Source organism: Mesoplodon bidens (genome assembly GCF_964165515.1).
Source record: "Mesoplodon bidens genome assembly, contig: HAP1_SCAFFOLD_289, whole genome shotgun sequence".
NCBI lineage: Eukaryota > Metazoa > Chordata > Mammalia > Artiodactyla > Ziphiidae > Mesoplodon > Mesoplodon bidens.
The window spans coordinates 290,679-307,506 of NW_027672374.1; the positions used below are offsets into that span (position 1 = coordinate 290,679).

The window sequence follows — 16,828 nt, forward strand, 5'->3', positions numbered from 1 at the left end:
GTAAATAAATGGGAAATAATTTGAGTTAGGTTTCTCATTGTCAGTAAAAGATGTTACAAATAAGCAAGGGGCAAAAGCTAGAATGAACCATGTGATACTGGATTAGAGTCTTAGACATTAGTATGAACTCACGTTTAGTTTAATAGGTATAGAGATAGACACCTATAGAAATGATTATAGATATGTGTGTATATATTGGTTAATATACATGCATATTTCATAACTCTGCGGAGAGACTAGAAACAATGACACCAAGTAGCAACAAACACATCTAGCATCCAGGCCTTAGTTTCTAAACATGGTTCTCCAAAATAACAAAAAACAGACATCCCTGGAGAAATGACTAATTCTAGGCCTGGGGCAATGAAAACACAAGATGAGCCTGGAGCATTATGTAGTGCCAGGATATAAGGCGGCACTCAAAAATCAAAAGGATAGAGGCAGATCAAAGGGACACAAGAACCCAACTGAAGGAGCACCTGATGGCCTAAGCTGGAACAATTTGAGTCATAAAATTAATTAAACTTTAAAGTTATAGAGAAATATGAAATAAATATTCATGAGTCCATACTGACATAAATAACTGAATACATAGATAAACGGGGAAGAAGGTACAAATCTTTCTTACAAAGAATTTCAAATAACATATGTAAATACTCTTCCCTCCAGGAGATGGGGCTTAAACTCCCTCTTAGGAGAACTGGCTGGATTCCAAAAGATAGATTATGGAAAGGGAACAATAGTAACTTCACAGTGAAGAAATCTGGCAGACCTCACCTTAACCAAGTGATCAAGGTTAACATCACCAGTAATAAGTCATTACTGACACAAGGTGATGAGAAAGACATTTCACCTTTATGGTAATCTTCCCCAAAACCCCCAAAACCCTGGTCTGTCTAATCATGAGAAAAAACAAACCCAAATTCAGGGCCATTCTACAAAAGCCTGGCCAGTACTTCTGAAAACTATAAAGGTCACGGGAAACAAGGAAAGGCTGGGAACCTGTCAGAGACCATAGAAGAGAGATTATAACTAAATTCAATGTGATATACTTGATTAGATCCTAGAACAGCAAAAAGACATAATTGTAAAAAAAAAAAAGATCGATAAACCTGAATAAAGTCTGGAGTTTAGCTAAAAGTAATGCACCGCTGTCTTTTTAGTTTTAGCATATGTACTATGTAAAATAGTAACATTAGAGTAAGATGGGTGAAGAGTACATGAGAACTCTCTGTACTATTTCTGCAACTGTTTGATAAATCTAATATTCTCAAAAAAAGGTTTAGCTTTTTTTAAGTGCGTAGTTGCATTGCATTATGATGAATCAACACAGAATAGATATTAAGCATAGTAGAAAGTGTAGCTCCTGTAAAATGCAGATTTGCAGACCCCCCTCTCTCCATATAAATTGTATCAGAATTTTCTAGAAATGGAGCCAAGAATCTATAGCTATAGGTGAATCTTATGCACACCAAAATCTGAGGATCCATTTCTAGAGCCCCGCACCTTTTATAGTCCCAAAAGACTTTTAAAGGCTTTAAAAACCAAAGTAGTAATGGTATTATCCAAGGTAACCAAATTTGAAGAAAGTCAAAATTCAGCATATGCAAGATAGGTAAGGAAAGATAATACGTATATAACTGGTGGGCACACAGGATAACAGGGTCATGATAGTTTGGCAAGTGGATTCAAAGTATGGTAAGTATCCAAGTGGCAGCTGAAAGACTAAAAGTGGAAGCAACTTGCTTATTCAATCAACCCTTCCTGGGTTGAAGAAAAGTGATATTGCTATGGAGTGCAGAGAAATTACAACGGGCCTGTTCAATCAACAGGCAACAACTGCCTTAGTATGAAGTGATATTACTTCAAAAATGAATAATGCAGTACTGACAACCAAAACCAACACCACCAAGCTAATACACAAATGCTCAAGCAAGTTGAAAGGCTCTGACTGGAGTATCATAGAATGAACAGATGAACAAGGGAATGAGAATAAACTATGAAAATCAACGTGATGAAACTCACTGGTTAAATGAAGCCTAATTGGTCTTGAGTATGACATCCTATGTACCTCTGCCTACCCTCAGTTGCCTACCACGTTTACTGTGGTAGACTTCATGGTGGCTCAGGGCACCATTTTTGAGCCCCAACAGATTCAAGTAGTCCACAACCTTGCTGCCTCCTCCACCCACACAGCATATGCCAGCCCTCCTCTGATACCCAATCACATTCCCTCTGAATGAACCCACTTCGGCATTCTTCTGCCTGCATCAGCCAGCCCTCACTCATGTTTACCATTTATGATGGTTAATTTTACATGTAAACTTAGGCTATGGTGTCTGGTTCTTTGGTCTAGAAGCTGCTGTGAAGGTATATTTTAGATGTGATTAACTTGTAAATCAGTAGACTTTGAGAAAAGCAGATGATCCCTCCATAGTGTGCTGGACATCATCCAATCAGTTGAAGGCCTTAAGAATGAAGACTGAAGTCCTCCCACGAATAAAGAACTATGCCTCCAGACTGCAATAGAGAAATTCTGTCTGAGTTTCTAGCTTTTGGACTCAAGACTGCAACATGAACGTTTACCTTAATTTCCAACCTGCTGACCTACCCTGCAGATTTCTGACTTGCCAAGCCCCACAATCACATAAACCAAAGCCAATAGCCAATTCCTTAAAAGAAATCACCCCTCCCCACATATATACATTTGATCCTTGGACAACATGGGGGTTAGGGTACAGTTAAAAACTGCATAATCCAGTTCTGCGTCCGCAGATTCAACCAACCATGAATCATGTAGCACTGCAGTATTTACTGAAAAAATCCGTGTATAAGTGGACCCACACAGTTCAAACCCATATTGTCCAAGGTTCAACCACAATAGGATATTTTACCCTATTATATAAAATACAATAACCTATTATATATCCAATGCATTACAATATAATATAAATATCCTATTAGGTCTGTTTCTCTGGAGAACCCTAACTAATACACTATTCTGATCATTTTTCTACCAGTAACACTGTAACCATCTTCTCTTATAATGAAATACACTGCAGCTATTTTACCATTGCTACACCCAATGATATTTTTTCTTAGTAAGGTATGATATTTAGATAAGTTATAATCAATATATAGACTGAGAGAGTCCCATTTTGTTCTTTGCACCAAATAGCATAGAATCAATACTCCATATCCGGGCTGAGTATCAGAATCACTTGTGGCACTTCTTAAAAGTACAGTTGATCCTTGAACCACACGGACTTGAACTGGGTGGGTTCACTTAATCTACAGTACTACTCAGTCTGGGGTTGATTGAATATGAAGATGTTCAACCATAGATACGGAAGGCCGATTGTAAAGTAATTCCTGTATTTTCGACTGTGTGAGGGTCCACACCCTTAACCCCAAAGTTGTTCAAGGGTCAACTGTACATATGCCAGAGTTCAACCCCGAACTTGCTGAATCAGAATTTCCTCAACTGATTTTGATTCACAGCCAACGGCTGAAATCCCTGGGCATAAAATCATTTGACCACAGTATCCGCAACAGCATCTAGTCCAAGGTCACTTTTTTAAATAGAGAACTTGAGGTTAAGGGAGAATAAATTACTTATTCAAATTCCCAAAAAGGGTAAGAATGAACAGTATCAGGCTGCCATGTTTTTCATATTTCTATAAAGTACCTTTTATTTTCTTATATAGACATTTCCAGAAAAAAGATAACAAGTGGCATTCCAATCACTCAGTGCACACAGTTATGCATATCGTATCATCTGATCCACAGCTCCAGTTCACTAATATAGATAGATTATAATATTTAGGAAATAAAAAGAGGCAGCTCTATTTTATAAGGTAGTTCATGCCATGTACACATGAAACTGCCTGGTATATAGTTAGAAGACCTCGTAAATAGCTAAAATCTTGGCTATTGTGTTGTAATAAAACTTTGAGGACATGTAAATGGTACTATGTTATGTTTGATGATTTAATCAAAGAAGGGTGACCTCACTTTCCTAGTGATGGAACTTTGGTAGATGCATTCAAAGAGCTAACATAAATCTTAGCTTAGTTTCTAGTAGCTAGCAAAAAACTTCCAAAATCACTTCATATTGTGGATATGAAAACACAAAATAATGAATAACCTCAGTTTTCCACTACCGCTGACTTCTAACACTCCATGGCTTCTAATACAATATTTGTGGTTTTTAAAAAATTAAAAATTGACAGAGTATATACATACACAATCAGCTAAGATGCATGTTTCCAATAGTGTCTGCTTTACCTAACTAACGTCCAATATTGGAAGGGTAGGAAAAAATATTCAATATTATTAATATTTTTAAATTATACCATTCTAACCCTAATTATAAAATACAGAATACTATTCCATATTAATAATCATTTATCTTTATAATAATTTACTACATATAGATTCATACTACAATCCACATTAAGGTACAAATTTTAGCGAACATTAACATTAGTGATCAAAGCCCAGTATTACGTACAAATGTGTGCACTCCATACATACATACACACAACATGGTTTTCTAAGGTGTCACTGAACGTATCACAAAATGTGAATTGAGGTGTTATTTTGTAGAGGGTTCTAATATATTATTACCTGTTTTCGCTTGTTCATTTGACGCAACAGCATTCTTTTGCAAGAAGACAGTCTGAGGGATGCTCTACATCATCCAGCTATGAAACAGAGTTTTATAAACCCAAGTGTCCCATAGAGACATTTACTCCAATGAACTGGTATAATTCAAAATGTAATCTAACTAAACATGCTTAATAGTCTGGCTAGGAGAAGCAATACCATGGTTTATAGAATAGTGTCTCTGGAAAGAAAAGGAAGTGGACTCTTGGTTCTGCATAAAATCTTGTTAATCCTATTTCCATTTCCCCCTCCTACATTTGTAACAACTGAATAAACTGATTATGTTTTTTTATCTTATAGCTGCAATCTCTGTAGACAGACTGATTAAAATACTTACATTGATGTGATCAATATAGTTACCAATCAATAACGCTCCAGGAATTGATTTTTATAATTTGAGGAATTCTGCACCTTGATTCATTTATATGCTATTGTCTTTTTTCTAAAAATTAGGGATTGTTAATATGGAAAATAAAAAAAAGGATTAAGGGGGAAGGGCCACGTAGGGAAAATTGCAGTTCTCTACAGCATAACTGAGGAATACATGTGATTAAGGAAAAAGTGATGATTTGGGGGGGGATAAAAGCGTGGATAATTGATAGAGAACTCATGAAAGAGGGAAGCAATTGTAAATAGATTATTGTGGATGTGGAACTGACATTTCCAGTTATCATTACTGTTTTTTGTCCTTGACACTTAAGATCTGAGGAATGTTAAGCAATGTTTCAAGAGCTGCATGTATAAGAAAATAATATTCCCGCCACCGGAAGCTGCTCTAATACAGCTTCCCCCTTCCACTCCAGGCCACGGACAGACACTCAAAGGCAAGAGTGTTATCCCTTAAAATTGTCAGTAGTTCTCTTCCCCTCAACTCCCAGTTCCAACAGCCACTTCCCTTTCTAATGGGCTGCCTTTAGCCTCACCTTCCTTCCCAGATCCAGCAGTTACTCCACAATAGATCTGCATTGCACGTCCTGTAAAGGAATGCAAGGTTTTGTCTTGGTGTTCAGTCTCTCTTCCAAGAGATACACACACACACACACACACACACACACACACACACAAGGTATAAATTCATATTACTGCCAATGGTTTCAAAGAATCACTTTTCTGGCAGAAGAAAATCAAGGGATTTCATTACTAATGGCGCATTGAGTCATACAGCTGACGGTATTTGGCAGATTATTAACGAGCCTTTAATCCTGGGTTCTTTGTCGTGTATGAAATCGGAATTTAAGAGCACCATCTACATTAGCAAAAGCAGGTTGATAATCTTTCTACTTAAAGAATATATGCCAATCTTTTAATTCACTTTATAATAAATGAGATTTAAAATCATTTGGGCAGAAAGTTACTAAATATCAGATATTTCCTAGAAATTTTAAACTTTAAATAGGTTTAACTGACCTTAACTATTCAGATATATTTGGAAAATGGCAAAAGACTTCAAGAAAATAAGTCAAAAGGACATTGTTTATTTTTCATGTATGAACTGAAATATAAAAAGCTCAGAGGAAAAGTAATAAATGTGAATAATACACAGGAAACACTTTACAAAACATTTACTTTGGAAACCGTGCTTTTTGCTGAGTTTAACAGTGGTTGGTTGAGGTATCATATTTTTATAAAAAAGGAATTCAGCAAATAAGTCATTGAGAATATGGTATAAAAGTTTAGAAAATTAGGGCTTCCCTGGTGGGGCAGTGGTTGAGAGTCCGCCTGCCGTTGCGGGGGACACGGGTTCGTGCCCCAGTCCGGGAGGATCCCGCATGCCACGGAGCGGCTGAGCCCTGAGCCATGGCTGCTGAGCCTGCGCGTCCGGAGCCTCTGCTCTGCAGCGGGAGAGGCCACAACAGTGAGAGGCCTGCGTACCGCAAAAACAAACAAAAAAAAGTTTAGAAAATTTAAATGTGAGAGCACATTACTCATGTCAAATTATGAAGAATAATGATTACATTAAATACAAGCTTATTAACACATTGGGTTAATAGTATATAAGGTATGGAATCATAAGGAACATTTTATAAGGATTTTGAATTTTTTTCCTAACTTGTTTGGAAAAACTTACACTTGATTTTAGTGAAACAAAGTATCTACACCTTCAACCAAGACATTCTGGATTTGTAGGTTGACTAACACCATTCCACCAAAATTATTTTCCCTAAACCTAATTGCTATGTAGGAAAAGGTATGAGAACGTCTGTAGCAATTTCTGTATCTGTGACAATAGTAGTAAAGATATCAAACAAAATATTCTTGAATATATATGAATATTTCAATATATGTACATATTCTATTATCAACTCATTAGCACCTAATTCTACATTCATCACATATACATTCTGTCAGTGAACATAGTGAACTGAAACCGACTCTAGGGCCCATGAGATTAAAGTCAACGCCTGTTGCAATCATTCAGCATTTAACACAAAGCTGGAATATATTAGGTCCTAAATAGTTATTGACTAGATATATGGTGTGTCCATGTCATTCTAACTCAGTGTTCTCTACCTGTATTGGTGAATTCCATGGATCTGTTCTTGTGTTTACATCCAAATGAAAAATTCCTGGAGGCATTTTCAGAATTATCTTGATCTGTCTATAGCTCAATGCAGCAGCACAAACTCACTGTCCATGCCTGCGTGTGTGTTTTGAATCACACTGAGTGTGACTGCTGCTAGGCTGGCATGTTCTAGTGTAAAAAGGACAACTGTCGCATGTCCACCCTTATAGTCACATTTTACCAGCTGCAAACACTAAAATTTCCTTTTAAAGTGATGACTGGGAGGTGAAAAATAGTTTAATAGAATGAAACTCAAAGGCAAGAGTATCATCCCATAAAATTCTGTCAGTAGTTCTCTTCCCCCTCAATTCCCAGTTTGAACAGCCTCTTCAGTTATTGACGTTACTGAGACTTTTAATGGTATTTCATGAAATCAACAAACTGCATCAGAATTACTTTTCACAAACTAATAAAAAAGAACATGGACAGACAATATTTGAATGATGCCTTCACTACCTGAAAGCAAAAGTACATTATGAATCATCTTATGAGCTAAAGTATGTCATGTCTTCAGTAAAAAAGGGTGGTAGAGAACTGAGATGTTTCATGGATATCGGGGCACAGGCATGGCACACTCAAAAGGAAACTTGCATCTGGTCAACTAGTATGTTCCCAGTGAGAAGGGACTGTGTTTAAGACAAAAAGCATAATCTGATGCATAATTGGAATTTCTTAATTTTGATTTTAATAGTTTTATAGTTGTATTTGCATATATTTACAAATTGTTTGGTTTACAGTTATAAAAGCATACCAATTTCTATGCCTGGTTTTATGTTTATGCATATTAAAGTAAAATTATAATAGTAATTTATCACCATTGCGTGTCTTTGATTTTTTTCCTTCTAAAGGAAATAGAGTTTAAATATATATTCAACATCTACTCCCACTCATTTGTTTAATTTGGAGAAATAATGAGACTAAAGCTTTTAATAGGCCACTCAATATTTTAATTTATATTTTTGAGCCCCTACTATGTGAAATTTAGCATCACAAGTTGAACAGTCTTTGTTCTAAAGGAGCTCATGGTCCAGCCAAACTTCCCAAACTACCTAGAGAGGAATCCAATTCAGACTGTCACTCTCTGCTATTTACAAGCTCTGTGTTTGATCATGTTACATACTTTAATTCACAATTTCTTTATCTGTAAAATATGGGTAATAATAATCAAATTTAATCCAGTATCTGTAATAATGAGGTAATGCAGATTGAACAGCCCAGAGATATATAATATTGATGTATCACTTTTCACTACCTCTCATTAAATGATTTATTTATACATATGTATACACACACACACGCACACACACACACCACAGAGAGCGAGATAAGCCACCAACTGCTGCTACATATGGTCTACTTCCTTAAGATTATACCATTGATCCTACTTCATGTATTAATTTTCAAAGAAGGAATTATATGTAACATTTACTAGCACTTAGCTACAAAAGAAATACAAATATGAAGAGCTTATAGAACAAGTTTTATGTTAGTACCTATAAAATACCTGTCATATAATAGGTGCTCAATAGAAATATGCTGAATGAATGAATGAGAGCTAATCATTGACATGGAGTCAGAACTTATTGTCTAATATCAGTTGTGTAACTATTAGTTCTGTAACATTTTTAAATTAATGAAGGGAACTGAAAGTCAAAACAGTTTTTGCAGATTATAGCATGAGAATTTTTCTTAGTTGACTCTGCATTTATCATGAATAATACTGTGATAGCTAATTTTTATATGTCAACTTCAAAGGGCCAGTGGGTACCCAGATATTTAGTCAAATATTATTGTTTGTGCCTGAAAGGGTGTTTTTCCATGAGATTAACATTTGAAATACTAGACTAAGTAAAGCAGATTGCTTTCCTTAAAGTCGATGAGCCTCATCCAATCATTTGAAGGCCTGAACAAAATAAAAATGCTGACCTTCCTCTGAGTAAGCGGGAACTCCTCTTGTCTGACTGCCTTGGAGCAGGAACATGGTTTTTTCCTGCCTTCAACTTGAATTTCCTGGGTCTTGAGCCTCCTGGCCTTTGGACTGGACCTACACCATGGACTCTCCTGGGTCTCAAGTATGGCAACTGCAGATTTTGAGACTTGTCAGCCTCCATAATCACGTGAGCTAATTCCTTATTTTATATAATATACAAATATATCTTCTATTGGTTCTGTTTTTCTGGAGAATCCTAACATAATACCAACACTGACCACAAATATTTCAAAGAAACCTTCATCTTATAGTCCTATACTGATATTTTAAAAGACATTATCTTAGCACATACCAAGTTATAAACTATAAAATTTGATTGTCAAAATTTTTAAAATTTGGGGGCTTCCCTGGTGGCACAATGGTTAAGAAAACGCCTGCCAATGCAGGGAACATGAGTTCCAGCCCTGGTCCTGGAAGATCCCACATGCCGCAGAGCAACTAAGCCCACATGCCACAACTACTGAGCCGGCATGCCACAACGACTGAAGCCCGAGCACCTAGAGCCCGTGCTCCGTAACAAGAGAGGCCACCGCAATGAGACACCCATGCACTGCAACAAAGAGTAGCCCCCACTTGCTGCAGCTAGAGAAAGCCCGCATCCAACAAAGACCCAATGCAGCCAAAAATTAAAAATAAAATAAATAAATTTAAAAAATAAAATTTAAAATTTTTCTAAAAACATGATCTGCTCTGAAGTTTTCTCATTCTGTGTTTGTATTTAGCTTTACATTCCTCATTAAAGAAAAACTGGATGCAATGTTTTTGTTTATATATATGTATATTTCCTTCATGGAAATTTGAGGTTCCAGTTCATGCTAGTTTATTCATTTTCCTTAAAAAAGTTAGATTTTAAATCTTAGGTTTCTCTTAGTTATAACATGTATTTTAACATTATCTTCTAACCTAGGAAGTAATGATGAGGGATAAAACATCTGAGAAACACCATTATCACCCCTTAGTACACATATAACCATTCAATAGTATTATTTTAATATTTGAAGAGTAAAGTTGTCCAGATAAATTAATTATTAAATAATCTTGGAACATAATGAGAAAATGTTCTACAAAATCAAGATTTCTTCTATTTAAATAGATTCTTCCAGTGAAGTCTACAATGGATTCTTCCAAGGAAATTTTTGAAAGACTGCAATTATATTAAGACTAAACACTGGTGTTAAGCAAACATAGAATACAATTTTATCTCACTGAGAAACTGATGATGTAGTTCTTTTCCATCTCTAATGTATGATCCTATCATTAAAATCAACTTATCAAATAGACATTCTTTTTTTTTTTTTTCTTTTTTTTTTTTTTTTTTTTTGTGGTACGCGGGCCTCTCACTGTTGTGGCCTCTCCCGTTGCGGAGCACAGGCTCTGGACGCACAGGCTTAGCGGCCATGGCTCACGGGCCCAGCCGCTCCGCGGCATATGGGATCCTCCCAGACCGGGGCACGAACCCGTATCCCCTGCATCGGCAGGCGGACTCTCAACCACTGCGCCACCAGGGAGGCCCCCAAATAGACATTCTTATTATTCTATTTCTTTACAGACTCAACAATTAAATGCCTCTAAAATTGCTTAGATAAGTTTACAATGTGACAGTTGATATTTGATCCTTTGCTTCCTTCATAAACAATGATTATAGCATAGCATGAGCTTTCAAAGAGAAAAAAGTACATTAGTCAAAGCCATGGTAATAAAACTTTAAGTGAAAACAGCTATTTTATCCAAAAGCTTTAAAACCATTGAGAGCACTTAAAACAGTCCATCACTCTTTCTTGTACCTTGAGAACAGAGACCATGTTTGATTCTTCTGTGTATCTCCAGAGTCAAACAGTGACACATATTTGGAGTACTGTATATAAATGGCTGTTGAATTAATGTTGAATTAATTAATTATAAATACCTAGATTGGTCTTATGTCTTCCACTATAACATCCTTAACTTCTAAGAAAATATTGACTTTTTAATATCATATACATGTGTAATAACTTATACGTATTTACTTGAGACAATAAAGGGAGAAAAACAGTAGTTTTCTGTTTTGGTTTGTTTTGGTCTGCTTCTCCACTAGAATACAAACCTCATGGGAATAGACTTTGTCTCTCTTTGTTACTAATATATGCCCAAATCCCATACCAGTGCCTGGGCCATATTAAGTAATCAATAAATATTTATTGAATGAATGAATGAAAGATAATTTGAGATCAATGGTATTTCCTACCACTGTGGCTCATTCCATACAACATAATTGAGGGGTTAAAAAAATGCTTGCTGAGTGGCAGTGAAAGAACAAATGAGGTTGGAGGGGATAAATACATCCCCACAGTTAAGTTATTTGCTCTAAGAATGCATCTAAGCCTTTTGTTTTCTGACAAAGAAAAGAAAAGTCTGCACTTACCCAAGAGGAAGGAAATTGGTAAATAACCTGAAAGGGGCTCCGTCCGAGGCAGCCACCACAGGCCCCGCGGCTTCGCCTTCACCTTGGCCTTCACGCCCGCCACGCTAAGCATGCGGCCCTCGCAGGTGCGAGGCCGCCGTCAACAGCCATTTCACCCTGGAGCTCCACGTCTCTTTCGTGTGACTGGCTGCGGCCTTTTACCTCGACCACGACGACGTGGCCTTGAAGCACTTCAGCCGGTTCTTCCTGCGCCGCTCCCACGAGCACAGCCGGCGGGCCCAGGGCCTGAAGCGCCTGCAGAACCAGCGCGGGGGCCGCCTCAACTTCCAAGACATCAGGAAGCCACTCAGTGACGAGTGCAAGAGCGGCCTCAGGGACATGAAGTGCGCCTTGTTCCTGGAGAAGCAAGTGACCCGGAGCCTGCTCCACTGCACCAGCTGGCCACCGACAAGTGCGACCCCCACCTGCGCCACTTCCTGGCAACTCACTACCTCAGCCAGTAGGTGGCGTTCATCAGAGAGCTGGAGGGTCATGTCACCACCCTGAGCACGATGGGGGCCCAGGACGTCGACCTGGCAGGGTACCTCTTTGACAAGCTCACCCTGGGCGACAGCGACAAGAAGAACTGAGCCTGGACTGGACCTCCCCAGAGCCACGGGGAGACCAGAGCCCTGGTCACCGTGCCTGCCATGCAGACGGCAATAGTGCCCTTGCAGAAGAAGTTCACTTAAGTTTTGGTTTGGTTTTGTTGTTTTTTTTGCAACAAGTGCAGGACTCTTTTCCTGGACTTTATCACTTAAGTTTTGTTCTTCCAGTTTTTCCGTTTCTTCCAATAAAGTTATTGGTTCATAAATAAATAAAGGTCTCTGGTTGATTCATGTGGGCAAATCTCTCATTTTTAAGTTTTAAAACAGGTATCCAGGAGTTTCTGAACACCGCCATACCCCAACCATATGCAGCTCAGGATCTCCACAGTGGGAGGGAGAAGGTGTTCCATGGGGCCCTGGAAAACACAAAATCAGTCTTCCCCTTATAAATAATGTAGGTATATGCGGGGTAGACTGGGGTGGGGTGGGGTGAGGTAGGGGTCGCTGGTGAATGTGGGTGCATGTGCATAGTGAAAGTATAGAACCATAGCCTGAAAATCATGACTGCAGTTGCCTCTGGGGAACAAGTGGAGGGAATGGGATTGGGCAGGGATTAAAACAAAGGGTGTCTTCAGTTTCACCTGAAATGTTTATGTGCATTAATTATGCAAATACTAATGGTTAAGTATGAGTAGCAAGATGGGGGGTGGAGGGGTTTGGAAGTCTGAATGGTGGAGTATCTCTTTGACAAGTTCACTCTGGGCAACACTGATAATGGAAAAATGAGTGTTAGGCTGTCTTGCTCAGAAACACGGGGGTGACTTCCCATGGTCACCAATGCCTGGAATGCATGTTGTAATAACAAAACATCCACTTATATATGTTTTCTTTCTTTGTATCTTATGTATATATGCATGCTTGTGTGTGTGTGTATATATATATGTATATACATATATATATATATTTTTTTAATTCCAACCAGCAGCAGAGTTCATTTTGAAGTTCATTAGGAAGACGCCCTTTGTTCAAAAGCAGTTCAGCGATCACATTACTGGAAATGATATAGCTGCTTCCTAGACCTTTCCTGAGCCTGGCTCTATTTCTGCCCTTGGGTTTCATATATCCAACTTTGATTTACTTTTTGTTATTTGCTACCAAGAGAACCTAAGCTAATATGTCTTATTATCAACACACTTTTACCAGCCTCCACTGTATTTACAGTAGAGTAAATAGCTCTTCTAGGGTACTAAATGACATTTTCCCCTTTATCCCTACTACAGAGTCCACTGCACGGAAAAAGGATCAAGGGTGGAAGGGATCAAATAAGAACAATTTCCCGAATGGAAATACAGAATACTGAAGCCTGCTACCATATGCATCTCTTCTCACCTAAAAGTGTTTTCCTCATAATTTACAGAATTTTAATTCCTTAGATCAGCCTTCCCAAGACTGTGTTCAGTATCAGCCAGTGCCTCAAAAACATTCACAAGTGTTCAGTGGAAAACTTGTATTAATCGAATTAGCAGGATTTTTTGTTTTGTTTTTTCAGTTTTTATTCTAGGAATTTTATGTCTGATGTAAAAAATATACATTTTGAATGTATACCATGGGGATAAAATATTCAGTGTTTCCCAAACATTCTGATCATGGGATTCTTTTTCTACCAAATCTCACAGAACAGTATTCCAAAGAAAATAGCTTTGGAAACAACGTTAAAAGGTCCCACCGTGGCCTCCTCTGGTGGCGCAGCGGTTAAAAATCCGTCTGCCAATGCAGGGGACACGGGTTTGTACCTTGGTCTGGGAAGATCCCACATGCCGCGGAGCAACTAAGCCCATGTGCCACACTACTGAGCCTGTGCTCTAGAGCCCGCAAGCCACAACTACTGAAGCCTGTGCACCTAGAGCCCGTGCTCCGCAACAAGAGAAGCCACCGAAATGAAAAGCCCATGCACCACAATGAAGAATAGCCCCCACTTGCCGCAACTAGAGAAAGCCCGCATGCGGCAACAAAGTCCCAACGCAGCCAAAAAATAAAGTAATATAAAAATAAAGTAAAAAAAAAAAAGGGGGCCCTTCGTGTGTTGTTCCAGAAGCACATACCTGGTAGCTAAACCTCCTTCACTTTCACTTAGAGGTCATTATGAGAAACTGGAACCTTTGCTGTGAAGGTTTCAGCACAGTAAGCTTTAGACAGTAAGTGTAATGCAGGGCCCTCACCGTGACAGTGGGGAGATACCACACACATCCATTTGGTTTCCTGATAGGTAACTCCCAACACTGTGTTTTTCCATCTATTCTAATTTCCATTTCTAAATGACTGGCTTCTGGGAATGATAACACTGATGTTTCTCCAGCACTTGTATCAAAGTCAAGACAAAGTTTAAGGCTGCTAAGTAGTTTATATTCTTCACCTCCCTCTACCTATGTATTCATCTCACCAGCAAATTGGGATGGAAAACTTTTAAAGGGTAAGTAACTTTTCTGTATCTGGATCGTGGTGGTGGTTACACCTGGTATACAATTACCAAAATTAATCAAACTGTACCTTTGAAATTGGTAGATTTTAATGCAAGTAAATAATAATAATAAATAATAATCTCAATAAACAAAGAGGTAAAAACAGCGCAACTGGACTTAATACTCTAGAGACAGGCAGAGTGTGCAGGGATACTTAAAAACCACAGGATAGGGCCTCCCTGGTGGCGCAGTGGTTGAGAGTCCGCCTGCCGATGCAGGGGACACGGGTTCGTGCCCCAGGTCTGGGAAGATCCCACATGCCGCGGAGTGGCTAAGCCCGTGAGCCACGGCCGCTGAGCCTGCGCGTCCGGAGCCTGGGCTCCGCAACGGGAGAGGCCACAACAGTAAGAGGCCCGCGTACCACAAAAACAAAAAAAAAAAAAAAAAGAAGAAGAAGAAGAAAAGGAGAGCTTAGAAGCTTTCCTTCAAATGGGCCCCTGCTATGATACCCTGAGCCATTTGATACAAAACCTCAAGGTACACAGAAGACTTTGGGGGCCAGTCTGATTCTACCTTCTCCTATTACAGAGAAAGAGGAAAACATCCTTTCCTTTCCAAACATCCATCATCTCTCCCCCTCTCTACCTCCTGAAAGAGCTCAATTCCACATACACTGTTTATCCTAGGCAATAGGCTGGGAATACGGAACAAAACTCTTTGCATGCTATATTCTATGTCCTGACTCCTAGAAAGTTGTAGTTTCTGTTATCTTATTAACCACAACTTTCATTTGTCTACTGTTTGGCTGATTAATTCGATTCAACAGGCATTTACTCTTTTTTTAAAAATAAAGTCCAATATTCTCGACTGTTCATTCTAATTTTATTTTATTTTATTTTATTTATTTATTGGCTGCGTTGGGTCTTCATTGTTGCGCATGGGCTTTCTCTAGTGGTGGCGAGCGGGGGCTACTCTTCATTGCGGTGTGCAGGCTTCTCATTGTGGTGGCTTCTCGTTGCAGAGCAGGGGCTCTATGCATGTGGGCTTCAGTAGTTGCAGCACGTGGGCCCTAGAGAGCATGGGTTTCAGTAGTTGCGGCATGTGGGCTCAGTAGTTGCGGTGCACGGGCTCTAAGGTGTGTGAGCTTCAGTAATTGTGACTCACGAGCTCTGGAGCGCAGGCTCAGTAGTGTGGCGGCCAGGCTTAGCTGCTCCGCGGCATGTGGGATCTTGCCAGACCAGGGCTCAAACCCGTGTCCCTGCGTTGGCAGGTGGATTCTTAACCACAGCACCACCAGGGAAGTCCCAATCATTTATTCTTAATAAATGAGTCTGTGCTGGGGAATCAAAGTTAAATAAGGCATGTACTTGGTCCAGTTAAACTAAATATATTAGCACTTTGCCAATTTTCTAAGAGGAAAATACAAGTCCAATATGAGGTTATTTTCACAAACAATTAAATCAATAGTATAGCTAGGGAGTGTTTTCATTTATTACTCTCCATTTTATCTTTATAAAGAGGTATGCTACCCTGTCATTCAACAAACTCACAAATGGGAATGCAGCAATTTTTAATAAGTATGAGAAATAATGTAGGCCAGCTATTCTTCCTCTCTGAATGGTGGACTCTAAATAAATCTAAAGCATCATCAAAAAAATACAATAAATCAAAAAAAAACGAAGCATCATCATAATGACCATCATCTGGGTAAATTATGCTGTCGAAATAATATGTTAAGGAACTTCCTCTTCCTAATAAAAAGGAATGTTACCTGATGGGGAGAGAGAATTTGGGGAAGAGCAATAATACAACATGATCAACAGATGACATTTTAGCAAACAAGGACACTCACTTGTTTACATATTTTACACTGCTGTTGCCTAGAGACAGAGGAGGCACCTGAAGGTATATTTTACTAGTGTGGGTCACACAGCAGTCTTCTACGGAACTGGTATAAAAACATCTTTCCAGGGCTTCCCTGGTGGCGCAGTGGTTGCGAGTCCGCCTGCCAATGCAGGGGACACGGGTTCGTGCCCCAGTCCGGGAAGATCCCACATGCCGCGGAGCGGCTAGGCCCGTGAGCCATGGCCGCTGAGCCTGCGCATCTGGAGCCTGTGCTCCGCAATGGGAGAGGCCACAACAGTGAGAGGCCCACGTACC

General features: G+C 39.0%; 1 pseudogene across 1 annotated transcript; it reads left to right on the forward strand.

Annotated features, from left to right (window-relative positions):
- Positions 1-672: 672 nt before the first annotated feature.
- Positions 673-12,704, forward strand: LOC308610294 (ferritin heavy chain-like; annotated as a pseudogene). Its single transcript has 2 exons — positions 673-860; positions 11,748-12,704. The product of its transcript is annotated as a ferritin heavy chain-like (transcript).
- Positions 12,705-16,828: the final 4,124 nt, after the last annotated feature.